At 46.0% G+C, this 24,411-nt stretch overlaps 1 protein-coding gene and 1 long non-coding RNA gene across 4 annotated transcripts in view; both read left to right on the top strand.

The window, feature by feature from the left end:
* The window catches only part of SLC22A3 (solute carrier family 22 member 3), a 97,819-nt gene that overhangs the window by 10,259 nt on the left and 63,149 nt on the right, over positions 1-24,411 (top strand). The window lies entirely within an intron of this gene.
* On the top strand, positions 1,778-6,173 carry LOC146405901 (uncharacterized). The gene is made up of 2 exons (XR_014843837.1): positions 1,778-2,404; positions 4,055-6,173. It is a non-coding gene; the product is annotated as an uncharacterized LOC146405901 (long non-coding RNA).

Genomic DNA, 24,411 nt, shown 5'->3' with positions numbered 1-24,411 from the left:
TATTCCGTGAGAAAAAGCCAAGTTCCTTAAGGTTCTTGGTGTCGCTTTCTAGAATGACCATGACACGAGCAGGTGATGGGTTCATGCCTTTTTATCTGGGTGAGAGACTGGTCACAGGGCATCTATAGGATTGCTGGGCTCTAACTTTTGTTTTTGGTGCTTGTAATAAAACGGAGTAACTTTGGGGCTGGTGCGTGTGTCCTACTAGAGAAAACCGGTAAGGAATATGATTTAGAGGCTCATGGGACGATGAACAAATAAATGTGATTTTTAAAAAATTCCTGCTTTGGAGTTCCCCTTGTGGCTCAGAGGGTTAAGGACCCAAAATTGTGTCCCTGAGGATGTGAGTTCAAGCCGTGGCCTCCTCAGTGGGTTAAGGATCCAGCGTTGCTGCAAGCTGTGGCGTAGGTCACAGATGTGGTTTGGATCCCACGTTGCTGTGGCTGTGGCGTAGGCCAGCAGCTGCAGCTCAGATTTAGCCCTTAGCCTGGGAACTTCCATATGCCGAAGGTGAGGCTGTAAGAAGAAAAAAAGGAAGAAAAAGAAAATCCCTGCCTTTCAGTTGTATAGCTACTATGGGCCCCTCGAAGCACATCCCTCAAAGTGTCAGACTGATTCAGAATTTAACTTTAAACACTGTGTTTGGGGAAATTAAAAGTCAGAAAGTGTGGGGATGACCGCTGAATATTTTCTGAAAGCTTGGATCCTGGTCTCTGATCAGTCAATGAGGCAGGCACTGAGGTGGAAGGGGCACTGATCCGGGACTCCGGAGCCTGGCAGAGGTAACTGTGAGTTACTAGGGCCAAGGGCAGCACTGGTGGACCGCTCTTTCCTTATCTGAGTGGAGCCATTGATTATCAATTGATTTCCAAGGTTGCCTTTATCATTCTGCAGTCCAGGTTGTTTTCAGGTCCCTGATAGATTTAATTCCTGACCTTGAACTTGGGGTTGCCATCTTTATACAAGAGTGGGAAGGTGGCTTAGAGTGAAGCTAACTTCAAAGCTGGAAGGGGAGCTCCCTGGTGGCTCAGCAGATTAAGGATCTGCATTGTCACTGCAGCAGCTTAGGTCACTGCCGTGGCCTGGGTTCGATCCCTGGCCTGAGAACTTTTGAATGCTGCGGATGCAGCCAAAAAAAAAGAAAAGAAAAAGAAACAAAGGTGGAATAGTTATAGGCAAGAGCAGGGGGAAGGACCGAGTGATGGGGTGAGGGCTCTGGATGTCCTCTTTTTTTTGTCTTTAGAGCCGCACCCACAATATATGGAAGTTCCTAGGTTATGGGTGGAATCAGAGCTGCAGGTGCCAGCCTACACCACAGCCACAGCAGCACCAGATCTGAGCCACATCTGCAACCTATGCCATAGCCTGCGGCAATGCCGGATCCTTAACTCACTGAGCGAGGCCGGGGATCCAGCCCAAATCCTCATGGCTCCTAGTCCGATTCTTAACCCGCTGAGCCACAACGGGAACTCCTGGATGTCATTTTAATGGCCGTCCCTGGGACTGCAAAGTTGCGACAGTCACATGGAAAAACAAGCGCGAGCTTCCCAAGCTTATCCACGTTACCTTCTTTGGCCACGATTATCTGATTATAACATTTTAACATTAACTCAACCTTTAAGTGCTAAAACATTTAAGTATTTGAAAGTAATTCCGACAAATGTGTGTCTGCGTCGGGAGTAAGAACCTTTCTTTTAGGGGGGTTGTTGTTAACTTGTATTTATTTGTAAGAAAACCTAAAAATTAATGTGGGAGAACTGCTTCTGAGAAAACAGTTTAGGGATGAAATTTGGAGGCATCAAAGCCTGTGAGAAGTGAGGCGCGCCTCCTATCGGGGTGGCAGGTTCCTGTGAGGAAACAGCACACCAGCCACCTCCTCTACTGCCCAAATGATGGGCAACATTTTGCTTCCTGGGTTGGTGTCAGATATTCCAGCAGTTGTTGGGATATAATTGTTTGATTTTTCTTGGCTTCATAATGCAGAAGTAGGAGTTTCATATGTAAGACAAAATGGTATATCATGGCTTATTTTACTTTATTTTATTTTATTCTTTGTTTGGTCACACCTGTGGCATATGGAAGTTCCCAGGCTAGGGATCAAATCAGAGCTGCAGCTGCCGGCCTCTGCCACAGCCACAGCCACGCCTGATGTGAGCTGCATCTGTGACCTGCACCGCAGCTTGTAGCAACACTAGATCCTTAACCCACTGAGCGAGGCCAGGGATTGGCCCTGCATCCTAATGGACACTATATTTGGTGTTTTTTTGTTTTTTTGTTGTTGTTGTTTTTTTTTTTTTTTTTTTTTTTGGTCTTTTTAGGGCCTCACCTGCAGCAAATGGAAGTTCCTGGGCTAGGGGTCAAATTGAACTTTGTAGCTGCCGGCCTACACCACAGCCATAACAATGTGGGATCCAAGCCACGTCTGCGACCTACACCACAGCTCACGGCAACGCTGGATCCTATAGCCCACTGAGGGAGGCCAAGGAAAGAACCCACATCCTCATCGATGCTAGTCGGGTTCATTACCACTGAGCCACGATGGGAACTCCCTGTGTTGGCTGGTTAACCTGCTGAGCCACAACAGGAACTCTGCAGTTTTATTTTTGTATGGAGTGAGAAGTTTTCTGTTTCACTGCTTGTGTAACAGGGAGGCAGATTTGGTGAGAGGGTGGTTGTCTAGGAAGCGTCATCGCCACAGTGGTGCCGGAGTGAGAGATGCAGGTCAGGCCTTTAGAGCAGTTAGATGGGGCCAGGCTCTCGGCAGGCCCTGCTGCCCGGAGGAAGGAGGACGGGAACCGGGCCATTGTCCTGATTCTTAGGACAAGGGGACCTGTGAGCTGTGAGCAGGTTTGGTATGGGGGACTTCCAGTGGCTGCGGAAGCTTTTGCTCATGGTGTTGGGGAGTTTCTGGAGCTGGAGCCCACATCTTCAGGGGGCTGAGGGTGCCACCCCCCCCCCCACGAGAGAAGACAGAGTGTCCTTGTCTGGATGCCACTGAGATGAGGGGGGTGGCTTCCAGGTGTGTGACGTGGGCTCCCCCCAGGAGGACGGCCCCCAGGCGCTCATCCTCTGCTTGAGAGCGTCACGTCTCAGGCGCCTTTTCCAGTGGTTGCTGATGCCTCTCGGACGCACAGAGTGGCTCTGATTTCGTGGGGCTTCTGCCAGCTGGATGCGCTCTGCGCCCGATGCACAAGATGAAAGACAGACGACATGTGTGTCCTGAGCCCCTGGAGAGGGATGCGGTAAGCTGATGCCTCTCGGACAGAAACAGAAGGGACCAGGCAGCAGGGTCTGTGTGTCTGAAGACTGACTGTCGCGCATGTAGGGACTTCAAGGATCGCGGGGAAGACGCCGTGTGCTTTTAATGTGGATACTCCTTTAAGGGCAGTGTTTGGGAGACATCTATTGAGAAAGGGGTGCCTTTCCTTGTTCTCAAATGAGGCTCTCAAAGCAATCACTGCGAGAGAAGTCACGTGGCTAATTTAAATATTCAATATCCAGGAGTTTCCATTGTGGCTCAGTGGTAAGGAAGCTGACGAGGATCCATGAGGACTCGAGTTCGATCCCTGGCATTGCTCAGGGGGTTAAGGATCTGGCGTTGCCGTGAGCTGTGCCATGAGATCTGGCCTGGATCCTGCGTTGCTGTGGCCCTGGTGGAGGCTGGCGGCTACAGCTCTGATTCGAACCCTAGCCTGGGAACCTCCATATGCTGCGGGTGCGGCCCTAAAATAAATAAAGTATTCAGTATCCAGAATACTGGGGGAGAAAACGAAATGGAAACTAATTAACATGAATTTGGCATCGACTTTGAAACAAATCAGACAAAGCGATGAACTTCAGGGTTCCTGTGGCGTAAAGGTCATCGCTCTGAGACCCTTTCCCCCGAGGTTCTTGGTCTTTCTGCGTCAGCTTCTTGGCAGTAACGGTCATAACAGGGAGTTCCCGTCGTGGCTCAGGGGAGACGAATCTGACTAGGAACCATGAGGTTGCGGGTTTGATCCCAGGCCTCGCTCAGTGGGTTCAGGATCCGGTGTTGCCGTGAGCTGTGGTGTAGGTCGCAGACGCGGCTCAGATCTGGCATTGCTGTGGCTGTGGCTGTGGTGTAGGCTGGCAGCTGTAGCTCCAATTCGACCTGTAGCCTGGGAACCTCCCTATGCCATGAGTGCATCCCTAGAAAGACAAAAGACAAACAAACAAAGTCATCACATATTTACCTGTAGGCCCCTGTTGTCCGATGGCCGGCGACCCCGTGAGGTTGCTGTGATCTGCAGTCCAGCACGTGTGTATACGAAACACTTAACAGAGCTTGACAAGGTCAGAGCTACAGGCTCTGGCAGGAAGTCCCAAGCCTCCGTTTCTTCAGGGGTCACCTTGCTCGGAGCCACATGGATCAGAATTGCCATTCCTGGTGACAGACACGCAGCTCTGAGCAGTGTCTCTGCCCCATCCCTTTTCGAGGGAGGGGTTTTTGGAAAGAACTAAAATAGTCGAACATCAGGCTCTCTCCATCACGTCCGTCATTCACACGTACCAGCAATCCTTCCATAAATCTGGACCCTGAAACTTTCCCTAAGATGCTCTGGTTAAAAAGGCAGTGTGACTCAGGCCTCTTCTACCTGGGTCACTTAGATTTGCTTCATATTTTTGGGCAGTGTGCAATGGCCATGTCATGTCACCGTTTGCTTGTCCTGTCATGAGACTCTGGCCTCTGAGAGAAGACCAAAATCTATGCCCTCCAAAATCTATGAAATGAAACTAACAACAGGGTGGTGATGGTGGGGGGGCAGGGATCGTGAATACTGAGGTTGGAGTTGGGATTGAGGTAAATTTGGGCTGAGTTGCTGTGTGTCTTAAGCAACCTGTTCTCTTGCCGTTGAGTAGGCAGGAGAGTCCCTTAATACCCACCGGGGTCAAAAAGCCATGCCCTAATATGCACTTGAACCTTTTCAGTTATGGATACACCTTTCCTGCTGAGAAATGTGTTTTCCTCTTGATTTACAGACAATATGAAAACATAGAGACAACTGATTTAATCCTCACACAAGGTGCGGGGAGTGGCCTGTTATCCTCTCCCCATTTGCAGAGAAGGAAAGTAAGGTGCAGAAAGATGAAATAATTCGCCCCAGGTCGGGAGCCGTAAGATAGGAGAGTTGGGAAAGGTTTTTTGGACGTCTGGGCCAACAAGAGATTCATTGATGTCTCTGGAATGTGAAAGGGCCTTCTGAAGTCAACGAGGAAAAGATAGCAAGTCTTGTCTCAGAATTGACAAAGGATGGGAACCCTTTTCCTACAAGGAAACTCAAAAGGCCATTCAGCCCAGGAAGCAAGTCGCAGTCTCTCTTATCAGAGACATGCAAACACACACAAGATGGCACTTTACACTTGCCAGGCTGGTTCGACCGACCACAATCTACCGCAAGCCAAGTGTGGGTAGATTGCCGTCCGGCTGCTGGAGGCTTGTGGAACATGCAGGAACAATCTGGAACGACGGATACAAAGTAGGGGTCCACAGACATGTACTGGGACACAGCAGTTCCACCCCTACGCATAAATCCCTAAGGAAAATCTCAGACCCACCTATCAGGAGGCCGGTGTGTTCACCGCAGCATTATTTGGGTGGCAGGGGATTGAAGGCAACCTGGGCGAGAGGAGATGTCAAACGTAGTGGCTGTGCCCGAGGGGCAGCTGGAAATGACAGGTTAGATGCTCACATGGCATCGTAAGTGGTCCACAGGCATCGGGCAGAGTAAAAAAGTAAGAAACAGGATGAGGGACAGGATACAGTGCCACTTACATAAAATTTCAAATATGTGCACACCGGGAGTTCCCTGTGGCTCAGTGGGTTAGGGATCCCAAGTTGTCACTGCTGTGGCTCGGGTCACTGCCATGACCCAGGTTTGATCCCTGGCCTGAAACGTCCACAAGCCATGGGCTCAGCCAAAAAAAAAGTTAAAAGAAAACAATATGAGCACACAAAACAGTATGCAGATTCGGCAAGAACACAAACAAAACATACCCCTTCACACGTCAAGATGGTTCTTTTGTGGGAATGGGATGGGAATAGAAATAGAATAAATGAATAAAATAAGGTAGGAGTCTGATAACCAGTGATTATAATACATTATAAAGAACTCAACCTTCTACCCTTGAGGGTCAAAAGAGACAGATAAAAAGAAGGAAATGGGAGTTCCCGTCGTGGCGCAGTGGTTAACGAATCCGACTAGGAACCATGAGGTCGCGGGTTCGGTCCCTGCCCTTGCTCAGTGGGTTAACGATCCGGCGTTGCCGTGAGCTGTGGTGTAGGTTGCAGACGCGGCTCGGATCCCGCGTTGCTGTGGCTCTGGCGTAGGCCGGTGGCTACAGCTCCGATTGGACCCCTAGCCTGGGAACCTCCATATGCCGCGGGAGCGGCCCAAGAAATAGCAACAACAACAACAACAAAAAGACAAAAGGAAAAAAAAAAAAAAAAAAAGAAGGAAATGAATTTTTCTACCCAAGATACCTATGGGTCTTATAAGATGCCTTAGATATCACCCCAGCCCCTGGCCTACTTAACGAATTGGCCTATAACCTAAAATTGTAGGTAGGATCTAGGTTAGTGGATTTCAAACTACTTTGGTGACTCTAGGCGTTGATTGCCTGCCTCTTTCAGCAGAGTAGTTTTCCTTTTACCACTTTTATCTTGGTGTTAAGATTCTGTTTTGTTTTTTAAGAGGGAAATAGGGTTCTGCTTCTAAAATTATGTTTGAAAAGATAAAGGATCAATATTCCCAAGGACCTCTTCCAGATCTAACATTCTATATTTTATTTTATTTTTTCTGGTCGCACCTATGACATGTGGAAATTCCCAGGCCACAGACTGAACTCGCACCATAGAAGCAGCTCGACCACAGTAGTGACAACGCCAGATGCTTAACCCTCTGAGCCACCAGGCTACTCCTAAAAGTCTATATTTTACTCCAAACAACCAACTTAACAAGACCATTTGAAAACTCAGAGCTTGGAGTGTCAGCTCCACGTGTGATTGTATATATAATAGTTCTTAGGCAGGTGTTGGGATCTTCCATTCCTGATGCTTTTTCAGCTTCTTTGTGTTAAATTTCACTGTACGACAAAACGTCATTGAAAATCCACCTATGCATAGATTTGAACCTTGTAGGTTAAATGCATCTCATGTGTACCAATACTGCAGATTTTAAATCCTCTTGTGATGGCTGACCTGAGACTTCCCTAGAACCCTTTGCCTCCCTTGACCTGAATAATCAAAAAGGTGATTGCAGAGTTCCCATTGTGGCTCAGCGGGTAAAGGATCCCACATCGTCTCCATGAGGATGCAGGTTTGATCCCTGGTCTAGCTCAGTGGGTTAAGGATCTGGCATTGCCACAAGCTGCAGCGCAGATTGCAGATGCAGCTGGGATCTGGTGTGGCTGTGGCTGTGGCTGGCAGCTGCCGCTCTGATTTGACCCCTAGCCTGGGAGCTGGGACTTCCAAGTGCTGCAGGTGCAGCCCTGAAAAGGAAAAAAAGAGAAAAAAGCTGTTGCTCCATGTAGAGGAACTAAGATTTAATCTGACCTAGCTTTTAATAGCTAGAGTCTGTTTAAATGTCTCTTAGCGAGCACATTATATTTTGCCTTACTCAGTTTATATTGTTTTATAGTAGTGATTTTTTTTTTACTATGTACTGAGATACGTTGCCTTGATTCATCAACGATTAATTTATTCATCTGTTTGAGATCATGTGCTATGTATGGTGGCCGATTTTGACTACTGAATTTATTTCCAGTCATAAAAACAGGAGTCAGACATCTTCCAGGCGCTGTGAATATATGACATTAGCATCAAAATAGCCTTGTGAGGGAAGTAGCTGTTCTTTTCTCATTTTCCAAAGGATGAGGCATTGAGGCTGGGACCATCTGCCTGATGTGTGCAAGACAGGACGGTGTGAAAGCTGGTTTTGTCCTCGGGCTGCCCTCCCCCCAAACTAGTATCCTGTCCCTTCCATCTGCCTCCAGAGCAGTGGTTCTCGAAGTCTGGAGTCATCTGGAGGGCTTGTGGAGACTCAGATTGCTGGGCTCCACCCCAGAGTTTCTGAGGCAGCAGGTGTGGGGTCAGGCCGGAGAATGTGCGTTTCCAGGCGGCCACGTGCTGCTGACGCTGCGGTCCTGGGCCCACACGGGGAGAAGCCCTCGGTCTGGAAGGAGGTTCGTTTTAACTGAGGACGTGTCCATTCCTGCGCTCTGCCCGGAGGATCCCCCGCTCAGGCCTTGCCCACTCTCCACCGCCAGTGCCCCCGCCAGTGCCCCCGGAAGCCGCGCCCCCGCCTGGACAGCCCTCCTCCTGCAGGAGGCGGAGTCCGGAGCGGCCAGGGTGTGTCAGGTGCGTCACCAGGTGCGCAGGCCCCTCCCCACATCTCTGCAGTCACAGGTCCCAACCTTCCAGAAGATCGGCTCCCCACCTCCTGCTCCTCCAGTTTCCCGACCGGTTCCCTCCCCAGAAGGACCCCTCCGCCCTCTCTGGGGACCCTGCCTCCTCCCCCACCCCGGCCCGCGGAGATGCAGGGACCAGTCTGGCAGCCCGGTGCCCCCTCACCCCGCAGCTCGGGGCTCCGTCCTCCCAGCCCACCGGCTCTCAGCGCCGCCTGGCTTCCCCGCCGGGTCCTCGGCCTCTCCCTCCACTTCTCCGGGGTCTCTGTTCTCTACAAGCTCCCAGCCCGCCCCTCCCCACTCACACCCTTGTCCCTCCCTCTCGGCAAAGCCCCTGGCTTCACGTTTCCCGAAATTGGAAGACTTGGGACCAGAAGCTTCTTCGTGTGCCGCCACCAAAACGAGGACTGCACCTGCGTCTGCCCTCATCCTTCCCTCCTGGGACACAGCAGCCTTCACAGAAGGGAGCCCGCCCTGTCCCAGGTCCTGCCCAGTCCTCAGGTCTCCGCTGCCTCCCCACCCCCGCCGCGTCCCCTCTGCTCGCATTTTGCCCCCACCCCATCTGAAAACGCTCCAGGGTCTCTTGTCTACAGAACCCTCTCCCTGAGGCCCGTTGTCACCCCACGGCTCAGGATCCACATTTCCCCTCACTGTTTTGTTTTTTTGCTCTTTTTTTTTTCTTTAGGGCCGACCTGGGGCACTTGGAGGTTCCCAGGCTAGAGGGCGAATCGGAGCTACAGCTGCCAGCCTACACCACAGCCGCAGCCACAGCCACGCAAGATCAGAGCCCCATCTGCAACCTACACCGCAGCTCGTGACAACACCAGATCCTTAACCCACCAAGCGAGACCTGGGATGGAACCCGCAACCTCATGGCTCCTAGGGAGCCATGATGGGATTCGTTTTTGCTGCGCCAGGACGGGAACTCCAGCACATTTTCTGGAAAGAGTTTTCGTCTTACTGCCTCCACATTCTCACCCTCCACTCTCCTCTCAGCCGTCGCGGTCCCCTCTGTCCCCATCGCTCCACAGACCCCAGGCTGCCGCCACTCCCTCCTCTCTCCTGGTCTCATGTGGACGCCACAGCGGCACCTGCGCTCCAGGGAGGAGCATGATTCACACGCTTTGGTGACCCTGCCGCCATGGTCACCAGTTCGTATTTCAGTGTTCTGCTCATTTTGCGCCTCCGGATCCCTCTCCCGTTTCACTTCTGTCTTCTCCGGCCAACATCTGTTGAAGCCAAGCGCATTTAAACGGATGGGCACAGCTGGGCATGGGTTCTGCATACTTCCAGGAACACTGGATCCAAAATCTGCAGAAAATAGTCTATTTAGTAAAACGTTGAAGTAGCATACGTTAAAAAGCATGTATTTCATGATCTCTGCTGTTACCGTGATTTCCAGGTGCTTTTAGGAGATTTCCTGTTTCATCTTGCCTTTGTTCTTTACTTTCGCAGTGACATTCCATCTCTAAAGAGTTGAGAGCTCCCTGGTGGTCTAGTGGTTAGGTTTTGGTACTTTTCACGGCTGCGGCTTGGGTTCAGTCTGGCTGGGGACTGAGATCCCACCTCTAGCCACTGCAATCCACAGCCAAAACAAACAAATGGAGTTCCTGTTGCAGCCTAGTGGGTTAAGAACCCAACCTATTGTCCTTGAGGATGTGGGTTCAATCCCTGGCCTTGCTCTGTTGGTTAAGGATCTGATGTTGCCGCGAACTGCAGCGTAGGTCACAGATGTGGCTTTAATCTGGAGTTACTGTGGCGTAGGCCTGGAGCTGCAGCTCTGATTCAGCCCCTAGCCCGGGAACTTCCATAGGCCACAGGTTTGGCCCTAAAAAGAAAAGAGAAGAAAAAAACAAAGGAACCCGCTCCTCAAAACCTGACAGAATGTGTTGATAACTTACCCTTGAATGCTTGTGTTTACTTGTTGAACTTTCCCAGTAGGGCCAAAATCCATTCATGTTTGGATAAATCATATAAGCAATGCTGCTGCGGTATGCGAACATTTTCCAGACTATTATGAACATTTTTAACGTCCTTAAATTTCCTTAAAAAACTAAATATAGAACTACCAGCAGTCCCACTCCTGGTCATATATCCAGAGAAAACTCTAATTTGAAAAGATACCTGCACTTCAGTGTTCATTGCGGCACTGTTTACAGTAGCCAAGACATGGAAGCGACCTAAATGTCCATCAACAGAGAAATGGATAACGAACATGTGGCACATAGACACAATGGAATATTATTCAGCCATAAAAAAGAATGAATGGGTGCCGTGTGTAGCATCATGGATGGACCTAGAGATTATCATCTTAAGTGAAGTAAGTCAGACAGAGACAAATATAGTGTGATATCACTTGTATGTGGAATATAATAAAAATGATACAAAAGAACTTATTTATAAAACAAACTCACAGATTTTAAAATCAATCTTATGGTTACCATAGGTGAAACTGCCAGAGGAAGGAAAGAATTGGGAGGATGGAATACCGTAAACTGTGTAAAATACATGATTATTATTAATCATATAAACACATGATTATTATGCTGTGTAAAATACATGATTATTATTATTATTATTATTTGTCTTTTTGCCTTTTCTGGGGCCGCTCCCGCGGCATATGGAGGTTCCCAGGCTAGGGGTCGAATCAGAGCTGTAGCCACTGGCCTACACCAGAGCCACAGCAACTTGGGATCCGAGCTGCGTCTGCAACCTACACCACAGCTCACGGCAACACCAGATCCTTAACCCACTGAGCAAGGCAGGGATTGAACCCGCAACCTCATGGGTTCCTAGTTGGATTCGTTCACCACTGCGCTACGACAGGAACTCCTGTAAAATACATGATTAATGAGAATCTACTGGACGGCACAGGGCAATCTACTCAATTGTTTGTAATAACCTACATGGGAAAAAACAGAATGGATATATTTATATGTATGAGTGATTCACTTTGCTGTACACCTGAAACTGGTACAACATTGTAAATCAACTATACTCTGATAAAATTAAATTTTATTAAAGAATTTTAATTCCTCTATAAGTACACACATACCTTGGAGGTATTGCAGATTCAGTTCCAGACCACCAAAATAAAGCAAATGTTGCAATAAAGCAAGTCTTAAGATTTTTCGGTTTCCCAGTGCACCTTAAAGTTATATTTACACCACTCTGCAGTTTATTGTGTGCACAGCATTATGTTTAAAAAAAACAGTGTACACATATTACTTTAAAAAATTATGCTGTTGGAAAAATGGAGCTGATAGATTTGATTGATGCAAGGTTGCCACCAGCCTTCAATTTGTAAGAAACACAATATCTGCAAAGCACAATAAGACGAGCTGTGCCTGTCGTGGAAAACAATAGCAGAATTTACTACCGTGTGGGACCATCGTGAGAGCGATTCCAGTGTTATGTTTGGGATGCTCATTGGCCGCTTTAAGGTATTTCCTTCTCTGTCTTTGAATCCTTAAAGGAACAAAGAAAATACAGATGGCTTTCCACGTGAGTCTTTTGGAATGCTTTCTGTCTTTGCTTTTTAACACCAGCACTTAAAGATTTACTGGAAATTTCCGACAATTTGTTTTATGTTCAATACACAAATAAATTGCATGTAAACTTTTTAATGAAAAAATAGAAAATTTTCAAAAGAAGGTAACAAAGAGTCATGTACTCACTACCCAAAATGAGCAAATGTTAGCACTTTGTCGTATGTGCTTTAGATTTTTTTTTTTTTTTTAAATCTAAAGGTTCTGCTGGGTCTGCAGAAAGTGGGCATTAATAAAGCAACTGTGCAGTTGATGAAGTTATAGTGTAGTCTCTACGTGTTGTAATCATTCCCTATAAGTACTCATATCTTACATAATGTCGCATTTTATGGTATTTAAACTACATTCACACTTATTCCCTCCGTTGAAGCGTCACGAAAATAAAACAAGAATCTTAAGACTTAAGTTTGTATTTTGGATGAATCAAATAGAATAAGGGATAATGAAATGCTTTGGGAACCGTAGAGAACGATGAAGATGCCCACTGCTCTTAAGACCATGGTCCAGTTTTTCTGTGAGTGAGTTTCACAGTGCAGTCCTGCCCTCCGCTTAATCCAGTATCTCTTTGGTGACACTGTTCCCTTTGCTTCTGCCTCATCTGTTTGTCGAGATATAACCGGTTCTTCAAGGCCTGGCTCCAGCACTGCCTCCTCCCAAAGCCTTTCCTGGCACCTGCCTCCCAGCTGGAACGCAGCTCTCTGCTCTGTGCTTGCGTAGCATTCTGCGTTTCCCTTGTGGGATTTAAACACATTCCGCCTTGTATTCTATTTCACATACTCCATCACTGGTGCTCAACGGGGAGCTTGGAACAAACCAGAGCCCAGCCTTGAGCCCTTCTCATTGCATGACAACATGCCCCAAGCCTGGGAGCCGTCTGTGCGGGTCTTTTCACCATGCCTGGCTGCTTATGTCGCTTCCACAATGTGCAGATGGAAGATCTGGACGTGCCTTCGATGTGGCCTTATCTGGCAGGACAGAGAACTCTCTCCTGGCTTATCCAAAGTCACGCAAAGTCACCCAGGTTTAGAGACAGGACGCTGGCCTCTGACAGGGTCGTTTCTCAGGATTTGCACCATCCCGGGACCATAGGGCTCATGGGTGGGGCAGCACTTTCCAGGTAGGAGCCGATGTGGATCAGAAAGAGCCACAAGAAAGAGAAAATACTTGGCAGCAGGGAGGCCATTCAGGCCTTTTCTAGGGTGGATGCCAACCTCCGGTTTAAGCATTAGGTAATGAAAATCAGTGAATGTGTGTGTGTCTTGTCTCCAGCTTCACTTGTAAGCACTGCAGTGACAGTGGCTGGAGCACCTCTGCCTCTGAAGAGACAGAGTGGGTGCCCACGTCTTTCTGAGCGGCTTCCTGTGGAAGTCTGACACCTACCGCTCTCCCACGTGGGTAGGTGCACAGCAAGAAAGACCACAGGTCACCTTACAGCTTGGTGGCAGCATCTCCAGAAACTTATCAGACTGGACCTGGACCTTTGATGTGGCAGGAAGCGAGGCCTCGCACACAAGCAGATCCGCATTAGTGCCTGCAACCAGCCCCACTGCCCCGTGGAAATGCCCTCTCATTTCAACTTAATAAGTGTGGTCCTTAGCCATGGTCTATTTTCCTGCTCTTTAGCCTAGTCTGAGGCAATGAAAAGTCAGAAACAGCCAAGGTGACACTCTAGAGCTTTCCTTCCTTTTCAAAACAAACATAATTTTAAGACCAAGATACATAATGCTTGTGTAAGACCTTGTACTCTTCCTCTCCCCCCATCCATTGCTTCTAAGAGGAATGTGAAATGGCTGGAGTGATGCCGGAGTTGAAAGAAAAACGAGACTGGAAAATACCAACATTTTTTTTAAAACATTATACCAGTCACCAATTTTTATAGCAAGCACGAGGTAATGTTCAATTGGCAAAAATATGATGGAAATAGCTCCCTTACTGAAAAGAGATAGTTTAATGAAGTCTATGTAGTTATTAACATATTTATTTAAAGAAAATGGCAAGAGTTTAAAAAACAGTCTCAAAACCAGAGCGTCTTGGAGATTTGTTGCAGTATATGTCTCTCCAAGCAAAAGTAGTTAAAGGATGATCTCTTGGACGTGCTTCAATGAAGAATGTATAATCCAGCAATTTTTGTCTTTTTTTATGGCCACACCTGTGGCATGTGGAAGTTCCCAGGTGAGGGGTTGAATTGAAGCTGCAGCTGCAGGTCTACACCACAGTCACAGCCACTCAGGATCTGAGCTGCACCTGTGATCTATGCTGTGGCTTGTGGCAATGCTGGATCCTTGACCCACTGATGGAGGCCAGGGATTGAACCTACATCCTCATGGAGAATATATCAGGTTCTTGGCCCAATGAGCCACAATGCAAACTCCTATTCCAGCCATTTTTAAAAACCACACTTCTGAAGTTCTGTTGTGGTTCAGTGGTAGCGAACCCGACTAGTATCCATGACGTTGTGGGTTTGATCCCTGGCCTCGCTCAGTGGGTTGGGGACTCAGTGTTGCCATGAGCTGTGGTGTAGGTTGCAGATGCAGCTCAGATCCTGCGTTGCTGTGGATGTGGCAAAGGCCTGCAGCTGCAGCTCCGATTTGACCCCTAGCCTGGAAACTTCCATATGCCCATGTGCCACACCTGCAGCCCCATAAAGGAAAAAAAACGACCCACACATTTCTTTGTATGAGCCTGAAAGAGTAGCGGGTCAGGGCATACGGCGTGTCAGAGGGGGTGGACTCAGGAGTTAGACATTTCAGCTCGGCCTCCTCCCCACCTGCTGACGAGCATGTACCCTCCACCTGGTTTCCTGATCGCCCTCACCTCAGTTTCCTCATCTGTAAAACGGGGATAATAATCCCTCAGGGTTGCTCAGGGTTGCTGGGAGGATTAAATGAGATCGTGGGTACAACTAATCGACAGCCTGGCCAACAGAGCACCCAGTGCATGCTAGGTGTCAATAAACATAAGTTGAAGCCACTAGATTCCAGATGGGAAGCCTTCCAGAGTCCTTCCTATAAGCCATCACCTGTGTATGTATTCACCTGTACACCTGGATATGCAGAATCAAATGGCCAGGCTGCTGAGCTGCTGTATTGCTGCGTCCTGCTCACTTGGTCAGTGCATGTTCAGGGAGCTCCTACCCCCATGACATCGACTTATTCAGGGAGACTTAGAGCAGGGTCTCCCTGAAGTCCATCTGCATTTTTTTTTGTTTGTTTGTTTCAATAACTCCAAGAAATCATAAGGAAAATAATTTGGTTTTAAAATGCAACAAGGGAGTTCCCGTCCTGGCTCGGTGGAAATGAGTCTGACTAAGGACCATGAGAACAGAGGTTCTATCTCTGGCCCTGTTCCGTGGATTAAGGATCCAGCATTGCCGTGAGCTGTGGTGTAGGTCGCAGATGGGGCTCAGATCTGGCGTTGCTGTGGCTGTGGTGTAGGCCGGCAGCTACAGCTCCGATTCAACCCCTAGCCTGGGAACCTCCTTATACTGCAGGTGCAGCCCTTAAAAAAAAAAAAAAAAAAAAAAAAGGCAAAAAAGTTGCGCCAAGAAGCAAAGATTATCAGTAATAATGAATGGCAATGTGGTTTCAGGTGCCATGAAGAACTAGAATGACGATGCTGGATGATGAATTAATTGTTCCCTGGAACCAGCCAAATCTAAGTGCATCCCAGTCTCCCTTCTAACACACCCACCGCCTGGGCAATGGGGTTCTGGGCACCCTAAGGACTTTGGGGAATGCACTGGTTGTGTGTGTGTGTGTGTGTGTGTGTGTGTGTGTGTGTGTGTGTGTGTGTGTGTTCTAGAAACACTGTTCAGAGTCATATAGATCCCAAAGTTTGCTCTGCGCTTCAGGTCGAATAGTTAAACTCTGCAGTCGCAACAAGGAAACACTTGCAAACAACCCTCTCCGGGAGGACGACAGTCAATAATCCCATTGTCCCAGACTTCCCTGAAGCACTCTTACCAAAGCCCCGGCCCAAACTCTCCTGAGATGCAGCATTTTCTCAAGCCTCTTGTCCTGATTCTAATCCACTGGAAATATTACGAAAATAATTCTATTGCCCAGAGTCCCACTTATTCCTGCTCTCAAATACAAACTGCCAGGAGAAGAGATAACAGAAAGTGAACCTGAGACGCAAGAAAGGCCTTGGGCTGCTGAGACAGCTTAGATTTGGCACCGAGATTCTTGTTTGGGCCAGTTTACCATTTTTAACCTTTGTGGTCACTTGTTGACTTCTGCTGACAATAACTTCTGCTTTTCTTCCTGGTTTATATAATGATCTGTTTCTCCTCCAAAGCTTTCCAATACATTTTTTCTTCTTTTGTAGTCTAATAGTAATTATTTTAAGGATAGGAGTCTCCTGGTGTTTCTAACAGTCACTGCATGTGCACAGGACAGAAAATTTCAGGACAGGAAAGCGCAGATCCTCAAGACTGGTCCGTGTCTCTAGTTCGGACGTGTGAACAACACTAAGGCTCAGAAAATTCTAGAATGAGGCGTCAAAGTCAGGCAGGTGTGCTAGGATTCAAATATAGCTTTTTAATATTCATATCACAATCAGTGATCTTTTAGATGATTAAAAAAGACCTGGGTTCAAGGGGGAAAATGCCAAAGATTGAAATTCTGTAGCCTAGGTTGTATACTCTGGAGGAGTCGATTTTTATATGGTGCTGCCCCAGGTGTTTCTTCAGCTTGGCTGCCTGTGTCCTAAGAGTGTGTTCCATTAGAAAACATGGGCTTTGGAAGACTCCCAAAGGCGTACGTGGCACTCCCATCTTCTGACTAGATGATGAAAATCTTTGGCAACAGCAGCGTCCAAGTGGAGAAAAAGTGTTACGCCTAATTCTGAAACACGGAAACTGATGTCGGGGCTGCTCCATCCTAGAATTCTTCTTCAAGGAATACCTGTAATACACACCTGGAAATCCTTGACATCTCAAGGTGGCCGATTTCTAAAATTCCCATGTTAAGCCCTCCTGGGAGACAGGAGGTGGGGGAGTCTGTCTTTCTCTCCAAAGGATCCAGAAGATGTTTGCTTTTCTCAAAAGGGGTGGTTAAGCTCGTTGAGGGATTTACTGTGATCGTTATTATTTTTCCTCTGTGTGTTTCACCCAGCCTGTGATCAGACGGCTTACGACAGCCTTCCTGTACATTCCGTGAGGTCTTACAGCCCAGGGAGCTGCTGAATATCACTCTGTCTGTATTTAAGGAAAATTCCTAGTAGCAAAATATCTCCTGGTAGTTTTCAAAATGCCAATTCAATGTGGTGGAACTACTTTTTTGCTCTCATAAAAGTCCCCGTCTTGATTCATGATAGGTTAATATAGAAGTTTCTTTTGCCCAAACCAAAGACTCATAAAAAAACAGCTACACTTGTATTATTTTTGGTTTTATGTATTATCATGTTTCAAGGATAAATCATGTTTCTAAGGATAAATCATGTTTCTAAGGATAAATTCTGGGGTGTTTCGTTTTTCCCTTTGTACTTTGTACTTATAATTATCAAATAATCAGTCCATTTTTTGTACTATTTATTGTACGTTCCAAATACAACTCAACCCCCACGAGTCACTGGAGTTAGAGTCCTAAGAAATCAAGGAGCTTTGAATTTGTCATTGTTTCTCATTTCTATCTCCTCGTCTCTTACCTGTGCGTACAAATAATAAGCAAATAAATAGGTCTGAAATACACATGCAGACCATGCCACCTGTCACCTGGGCAGCCTTACTTACAAAATGTGGAGTCATTTCAATATGTTTATCATGGTTATTTATTTATTTGTCTTTTGTCCTTAGAGGGCCGCACCCGCGGCACATGGATGTTCAGGCTAGGGGTCGAATCAGAGCTGTAGACGCCAGCCTACACCACAGCCACAGCATCATGGGATCGGAGCCGCATCTGTGATCTACACCACAGCTCACAGCAATGCTGGATCCTTCATCCAATGAGTGAGACCAGGGATGGAAGCCGCAACCTCATGGTTCCTGGTCGGATTCGTTTCTGCCGCACGATGACGAGAACGCCTCAGGTCCTTTTAAATGTCTCCACATCTCCTAGTTATTTCAGAGGATTGTTATCATGCAATGGATACACGGTCAATTCCAAGGAGAACTTCTCATCCCTTCAGTTAACAACGAGACGAATCTAAACAGAGCCTACATTTTCTTTTCTTAAAAATGAAAACCTGGGAGTTCCCGTTGTGGCGCAGTGGTTAATGAATCCAACTAGGAACCATGAGGTTGCGGGTTCGGTCCCTGCCCTTGCTCAGTGGGTTAACGATCTGGCGTTGCCGTGAGCTGTGGTGCAGGTCGCAGACGCGGCTCGGATCCCGCATTGCTGTGGCTCTGGCGTAGGCTGGCAGTTACAGCTCCGATTCGACCCCTAGCCTGGGAACCTCCATTTGCCATAGGAGCGGCCCAAGAAATGGCAAAAAGACAAAAAAAAAAAAAAGAAAAAAAGAAAGAAAAGAAAACCTTTGTCAGAAAAGAATGGACTTGCATGGAATGGGCTCAGGCACATGTATTTTAGGAGGCGAATGTAAGAGTTTTACAAAGGAATATGTAAACCCACGTAATTTAGCAAACTGCTTTACATTATATTTTTCAAAATGTGTTTTGTAATAGGTTGGAATATAGGAAGGTTAACAAGAGAACTGGAATCATTTTCTTGAAATTATAATTTAATCTTTCATCCCCAAATACATATATTTCACTTGCTGTGACTTGACTACATTCAAAACTCTTATTGATTTAGTATTTCCTTTTTAAAATAAGGCTTGTGGTGTATTTCTTTAAGGGTGAGGGAAAAACCTACCTGGGAATTCCCCCTGTGGCGCAACAGGATTGGGAGCTTCTCTGCAGCACCAGGACACAGGTTCAATCCCCTGCCCGGCACAATGGGTTAAAGGATCCAGCGTAGCTCACGACAGTGGCTTGGATCTGATCCCTAGCCTGGGAACTCCATGTGCCGCAGGGCTGCCAAAAAAGGAAAAACAAAACAAAAAACCTAATCCTTTATTCAGCCTAAATAATTGGTTTAATGATTATGGTCACCTATGCAGTAGACTAAATATAGCTACTTAGAGTGATGGTGTGGAGGAGAGATTCACAAATTCCTAAAGCACATGCAGACTCTATGAAATAGTAGAAGAATGTGATCTTATCTTTTAAAAACATACATGTGTATATACGCATGGAGGAAAGTCTGGAAGAATGTTCATATCAGTGTAGAATTGCAAGTGATTACAATAATTGGTTGTTTTCCTTCTAACTTATATACAGTCACCATATAGGTTAAATTAAAATAATTTTTAAAAATTATGGGCAGTGATCTTTTAAAAACATTTGCTATTTTTTCAGATTTTTTCATCTGATGATACAGAATGATAATGATGTAGTAAATGAGTTTATCAACTAAAATACAGGGACATGTAGTCTGAGAAGTAACAAGCTTACTTTTGAGACCAAAAAAATTATGGAATTGGGATTTTTCTGGAAAATGCAGGATATACGGTCACAAGGTGTTGACTTGTGTCTAGCCTCCGGAGCTAACTGAAATAGATATTCATGAAGGGTCTGATGTATCTACAGAGCATCTCGAAACAAGGGGATGCATTTTATCTGGCCTGGAAGAATGAAGGAATAGGGTTTTTATCAGAGAAGAGATTAAAAAAAGGCTGTGTTCTAGACAGAGATAACAGCTGGAAGCTTGCAAAGTTAAAAATGGTTCAAATACAGGTGAACGCACCAGTGCCGCTGAGAAAATGAAAAGTAATGGATGGAAAGATTGGAAAAACATGTCAGGGTCCTAGCTAGAGGAAGAGCTTTGAAGCCTGCAGTAAAAAGGCCTGAACTTTCTTCTGTAAAAAGTGGGGAGCTATTGAAAGTTTTAATCAAAGGACAGACAATCTATTTCCAAGGCATTCCTCCCTAGCACCACATGTATGACCTGCTAAGGCTGATTATTACTTTAGTAATATCTCATAAAAACAGATGTATAGCAGACCCATTTTGGGAGGTCTCCACCATGAAGCTTGAATTTCAGATATTGGGTGTTATGTGTGATTAATATTATGGAACAAGATCCATAGAAGCTAACCTTGGTCTCTGGGATTGAGAATATTGGCAAAAATGTTGTGCATAACTTTAAATGAATATTGTTCTAGGGAACTTAGATGAGTATATTATCTCAAACGCTAACAGTTACAAGTTATCCTAGAGTTCCTGTTACGGTTCAGTGGGTTAAGAACCTGACGTAGTGTCCGTGAGAATGCAGATTTGATCTCTGGCCTCACTCAGTGGGTTAAGGATCCAGTGTTGCCACAAGCTGCGGTGTAGGTCACAGATGTGTCTCGGATCTGGCATTGCTGTGGCTGTGGTGCAGGCTGGCAGCTGCAGCTATGATTTGACCCCTGGCCCGGGAGCTTCCATAGGCCACAGATGTGGCCCTGTCTTTTGACGTCTCAAGCCAGTGAGACATGCGAAGAACAGGAAGTTGCTGGGGAGAACAGGGAGGCAGTGGAGAATGACTGCCAATAGAAACTGACTCCGAGTCAGCCCAGACTTCGGGTTCAGTATCAAAGACTTCAAAGCAGCTATCATAAATATGTTCAACCAATTAAAGGACATTCAAGGAATTAAAATGATTTTGATGAATAAGTAGATAGGGAATCTCAACAGAGAAATGGAAATGATTTAAAAAATAGAAATTTTATTTTTTAAAATTTATTTACTTGTCTTTTTAGGGCCACACCCATGGCGTGTGGAAGTTCCCAGGCTAGGGGTTGAATCAGAGCTGTAGCTGATGGCCTATACCACAGCCACAGCAATGCCAGATCTGAGCCACGTCTGTGACCTATACCACAGCTCACGGCAGTTTACAGCAATGCCAGATCCTTAACCCACTGAGTGAGGCCAGGGATCAAACCCGTGTCCTCATGGATACTGGTCAAGTTTGTTACCACTGAGCCATGATGATAACTCCCAAAAATAGAAATTTGACAGCTGAAAACTATAATAATGGAGATGACAAATTCACTAAGTAGTCTCAATAACAGATTGGGGGTGGCAGAAGAAAGAACAAGTGAACTTGACGGTCAGTCAGTGGAAATTATTCAGTCAGTAGAAATGACCCTAACAAGAGGGAAAGAAAAAAAGATTGAAGGTAAACAGAAACTCGGGACTTGACGGATACTCTCAGGGGTTCAGCACACAAAATCTTAGTTTCGTTTATGCAGTAGCTTCAGATCAAGTAGCAATGGCAAAGAATGAGAGCTGCATTCTGCTATGACATTATTTATATATTATTCATTTAGTAATATATATTGTTATTTATATATTATAATATTATAATATTAATATATTATTTATACATTTATATGTTATTTATATATTATTCATTTATCAGAACTGGATTTGCCAGGAGTAAGTACAGACTTGCCTTAGGCATTGAGGGCTTAACCTGTACCTAGAGAGAGGTTCTTGATTTGTGCTTTTGTACTTTTAATTATTTCCTAAATTTCATGTGAAATTAAATATCATTTGAAAGACTTTTAAGAAGACAGTCTCCCTGCCCTGCCCTCACTTATCTCTGATTTCCCACTAGCAATTATTTCAAATATAATTGTCAGGGAGAGTGTCCACTTCACTGCATACCAGCCTTTAACCATCTGACTCCGAAGGCCCTTTTCCCCCATTCCTCTTGCCATCCTTACTTCAACTAAACTTCTTCCCCTTCCTTCCAATATTGACTTTACTTTCAGTATAGGATTTCTGTGTTCTTCCAAAGTGGATAGAGTTTTACATTTTTTCTAGCAAAATACTTAAAAATAATTACTACATACGCAATGCAGAGAAAATTAGGAAAACACAAAAGTATGGAAACTAAATCATTTATAGTCCAGTCATGAGAACTTTTCAATTAGCTGGGGATATACTTCCCTTCAGATAATCTGATGTATATGCTTCCGTAGAGATTGTTGTGGAAAAAAAGGTCATATGCCTTGTTTTTGGTAACCTGATTTTTGAATCTGCTAAAGTATAGGTGTCTTTCTGTATCAATAAATATATACCAATACCTGATTTAGCTCCGCAGAGAAAGCCGAATCCCAGGTTAGGGGCAGGAGGGTGGGAGATGGAACAGGAAAGGCAGGCTCCTGTACAGATGGGGGTGCCAGCGGTGCTGAGCACAGAAGAAACATCTGAAAGTCTTTAATCCCCAGGCGTCTTACTCATACTCAGGGGTCTCCAAGGCCAGGACGGGTGTGGGGATGGAAGTGCAGGTACTTGCAAAGACCTCTTCTCCCTCTGCTGCTGGCCACTTGGCTCAAATCTTCCACTCACAGAATTTCTCTCTGTGCTTTATTATAACTTCTCTCCCCCGCCCCTTGTGGGTTCCCAGTTGTGGCAAACCAGGGTTAGCACCTCAGACTCCTCTGTGCTTCTCTTCTTTTCTCCCTGATGTCTCCTCTTGGCTTTTTTTCTCAGGTTCCTGAAAAACCTCACGTGGGCATATCCCAGGTCACTAATCACTCATCCCCAGCATTCCACCTGCTGCCCACTGCCCCCTTTTGATTTGATTTTAGTACTTATGCTTTTAATTTCCAATAATTCCTTTTTGCAGAATGCACCTTTCCCCAGACTCACCACTCTGTTTTGTCAACGTGATGGCCTCTAGCTTCTCCCTGAGACTCTGAATTAGGGCTTTTAGTGCTCCTGTTTCTTGCAGTCACTTATGACTGAGAACCACTTGCTCTGAGGGCCCAGATCTTCTCGGCTGAACTGCAGAGTCTTGCCCTTGCCTGGGCACTTTCTTCTGCTTGTGTTTGCAGATGGGCCCACAGGTGGCTCAGAGCTTGGTGAGGATATGCAGTGCCTATTTGGTTCTTATGGTTCCCACGGTTTCCCCCAGAGCCCTCTTTACTCTGAAGTGTAGACATTTTTCATGCATGTTGCATAATCTTGTAGTAGAGTCAGTCAGCAGAGAATGCCTTTGGCTTGAAAACCAACTTTCAAAATACCTTCCCACATTGGAAATCACCGGTGAACGTAACACAAAGACCCCTCTAGAGTGTTTCCATTTTGGATTTTTAATACAATTGTGATATAAACTGTTGTCCAATTTTTAAACCTTCATGTTCATAGGTAAAACTTTCAAGTGGGTTTTTTTTTGTTGTTACTGTTGTTATTAGTGTTTACCATTATCATTATTGTTATGGTTGAAAAAGGAAAAACAGAACTGGAGGAATCATGCTCCCTGAATCTGGTCTATACTACAAAGTTACAGTGATCAAAAAGGTGTGGTATGCACAAAAAAAAGAAATACAGGTCAGTGGAACAGAATAGAAAGCCCAGAAATAGACCCAAGCACCTATGGTCAGATAATCTATGACACAGCAAGCAAGAACCTACCGTGGAGGAATGACAGTCTCTTCAATAAGTGGTGCTGGGAAAACTGGACAGCTGCATGTAAAAGAATGAAATTAGAACATTCTCTAACATAATACGCAAAAATAAACTCAAAATGTAAGACCAAATACTGTAAAACTCCTAGAGGAAAACACAGGCAGAACACTCTGACATAAATTGCAGCAACATCTTATTTGAGCCACCTCCTAGAATAATGAAAATAAAAACAGTTGTAAACCAGTGGGGTCTAATTCAACTTCAGAGCTTTTGCACAGCAAAGGAAACCATTAAAAAAATGAAATGACAACCCACAGAGTGGGAGAAAATATTTGCAAATGAGGAGACTGACAAGGGATTAATCTCCAAAATATACAAGCATCTCATGGAATTTTATATCAAAAAACCACAAAACCCAATCAAAAAATGGGCAGAAATCTAACTAGACAGTTCTCCAAAGAAGACAGACATATGGCCATGGTCCCTCCGAAGGCTCTAGGAGAGAGTCTGCTCCATGCCTCTGCAATCACTGCCAGGGACAATGGCAGTTACGGGCTAAGATATACCTCCCAACTCATATGGACCTCAGAATGTGACTGTATGTGAGATAGAAGCTCTAAAGGGGAAATTACACTGATAAGAGGTCGTTCGGGTGGGCGCTGGTCCAAAGGACTGATGACCTTAGCAGAAAGAGACTGGGATGCAGACACACACAGGGAAGCCCGTGTGAAGACGCAGGGAGAAGAGTCTGTCTTCAAGCTGAAGAGAGAAGCCTCAGAAGAAATCAACTCTGTTGACTCCTTGATCCCAGACTTCCAGCCTCCAGAACTGTGAGGAAATAAACTTCTGTCGTGTAAGCCGTGCTCTGTCACGGCAGCGCTTGGGAACAAATGGGCGATCCTTGGCGATCCTTGGCTTGCAGAGGCGGGACTCTTATCTCTGCCCACGTCTCGCCGTGATGATCCTTTAGGAAGGACACCAGTCCTTGGATCAGCCACCCCCCCCCCATCCAGTATGACCTCAACAAATTTTATCTGC

This window comes from Sus scrofa, chromosome 1 (genome assembly GCF_054392235.1).
Source record: "Sus scrofa isolate SSC_HxYL_T2T_F1_AM1 chromosome 1, Sscrofa_HxYL_maternal_Yorkshire_Landrace_v2.0, whole genome shotgun sequence".
Classification (NCBI taxonomy): domain Eukaryota; kingdom Metazoa; phylum Chordata; class Mammalia; order Artiodactyla; family Suidae; genus Sus; species Sus scrofa.
Note: the sequence above shows the minus strand (reverse complement) of the source record. Positions and strands in the feature narration are given on the sequence as shown.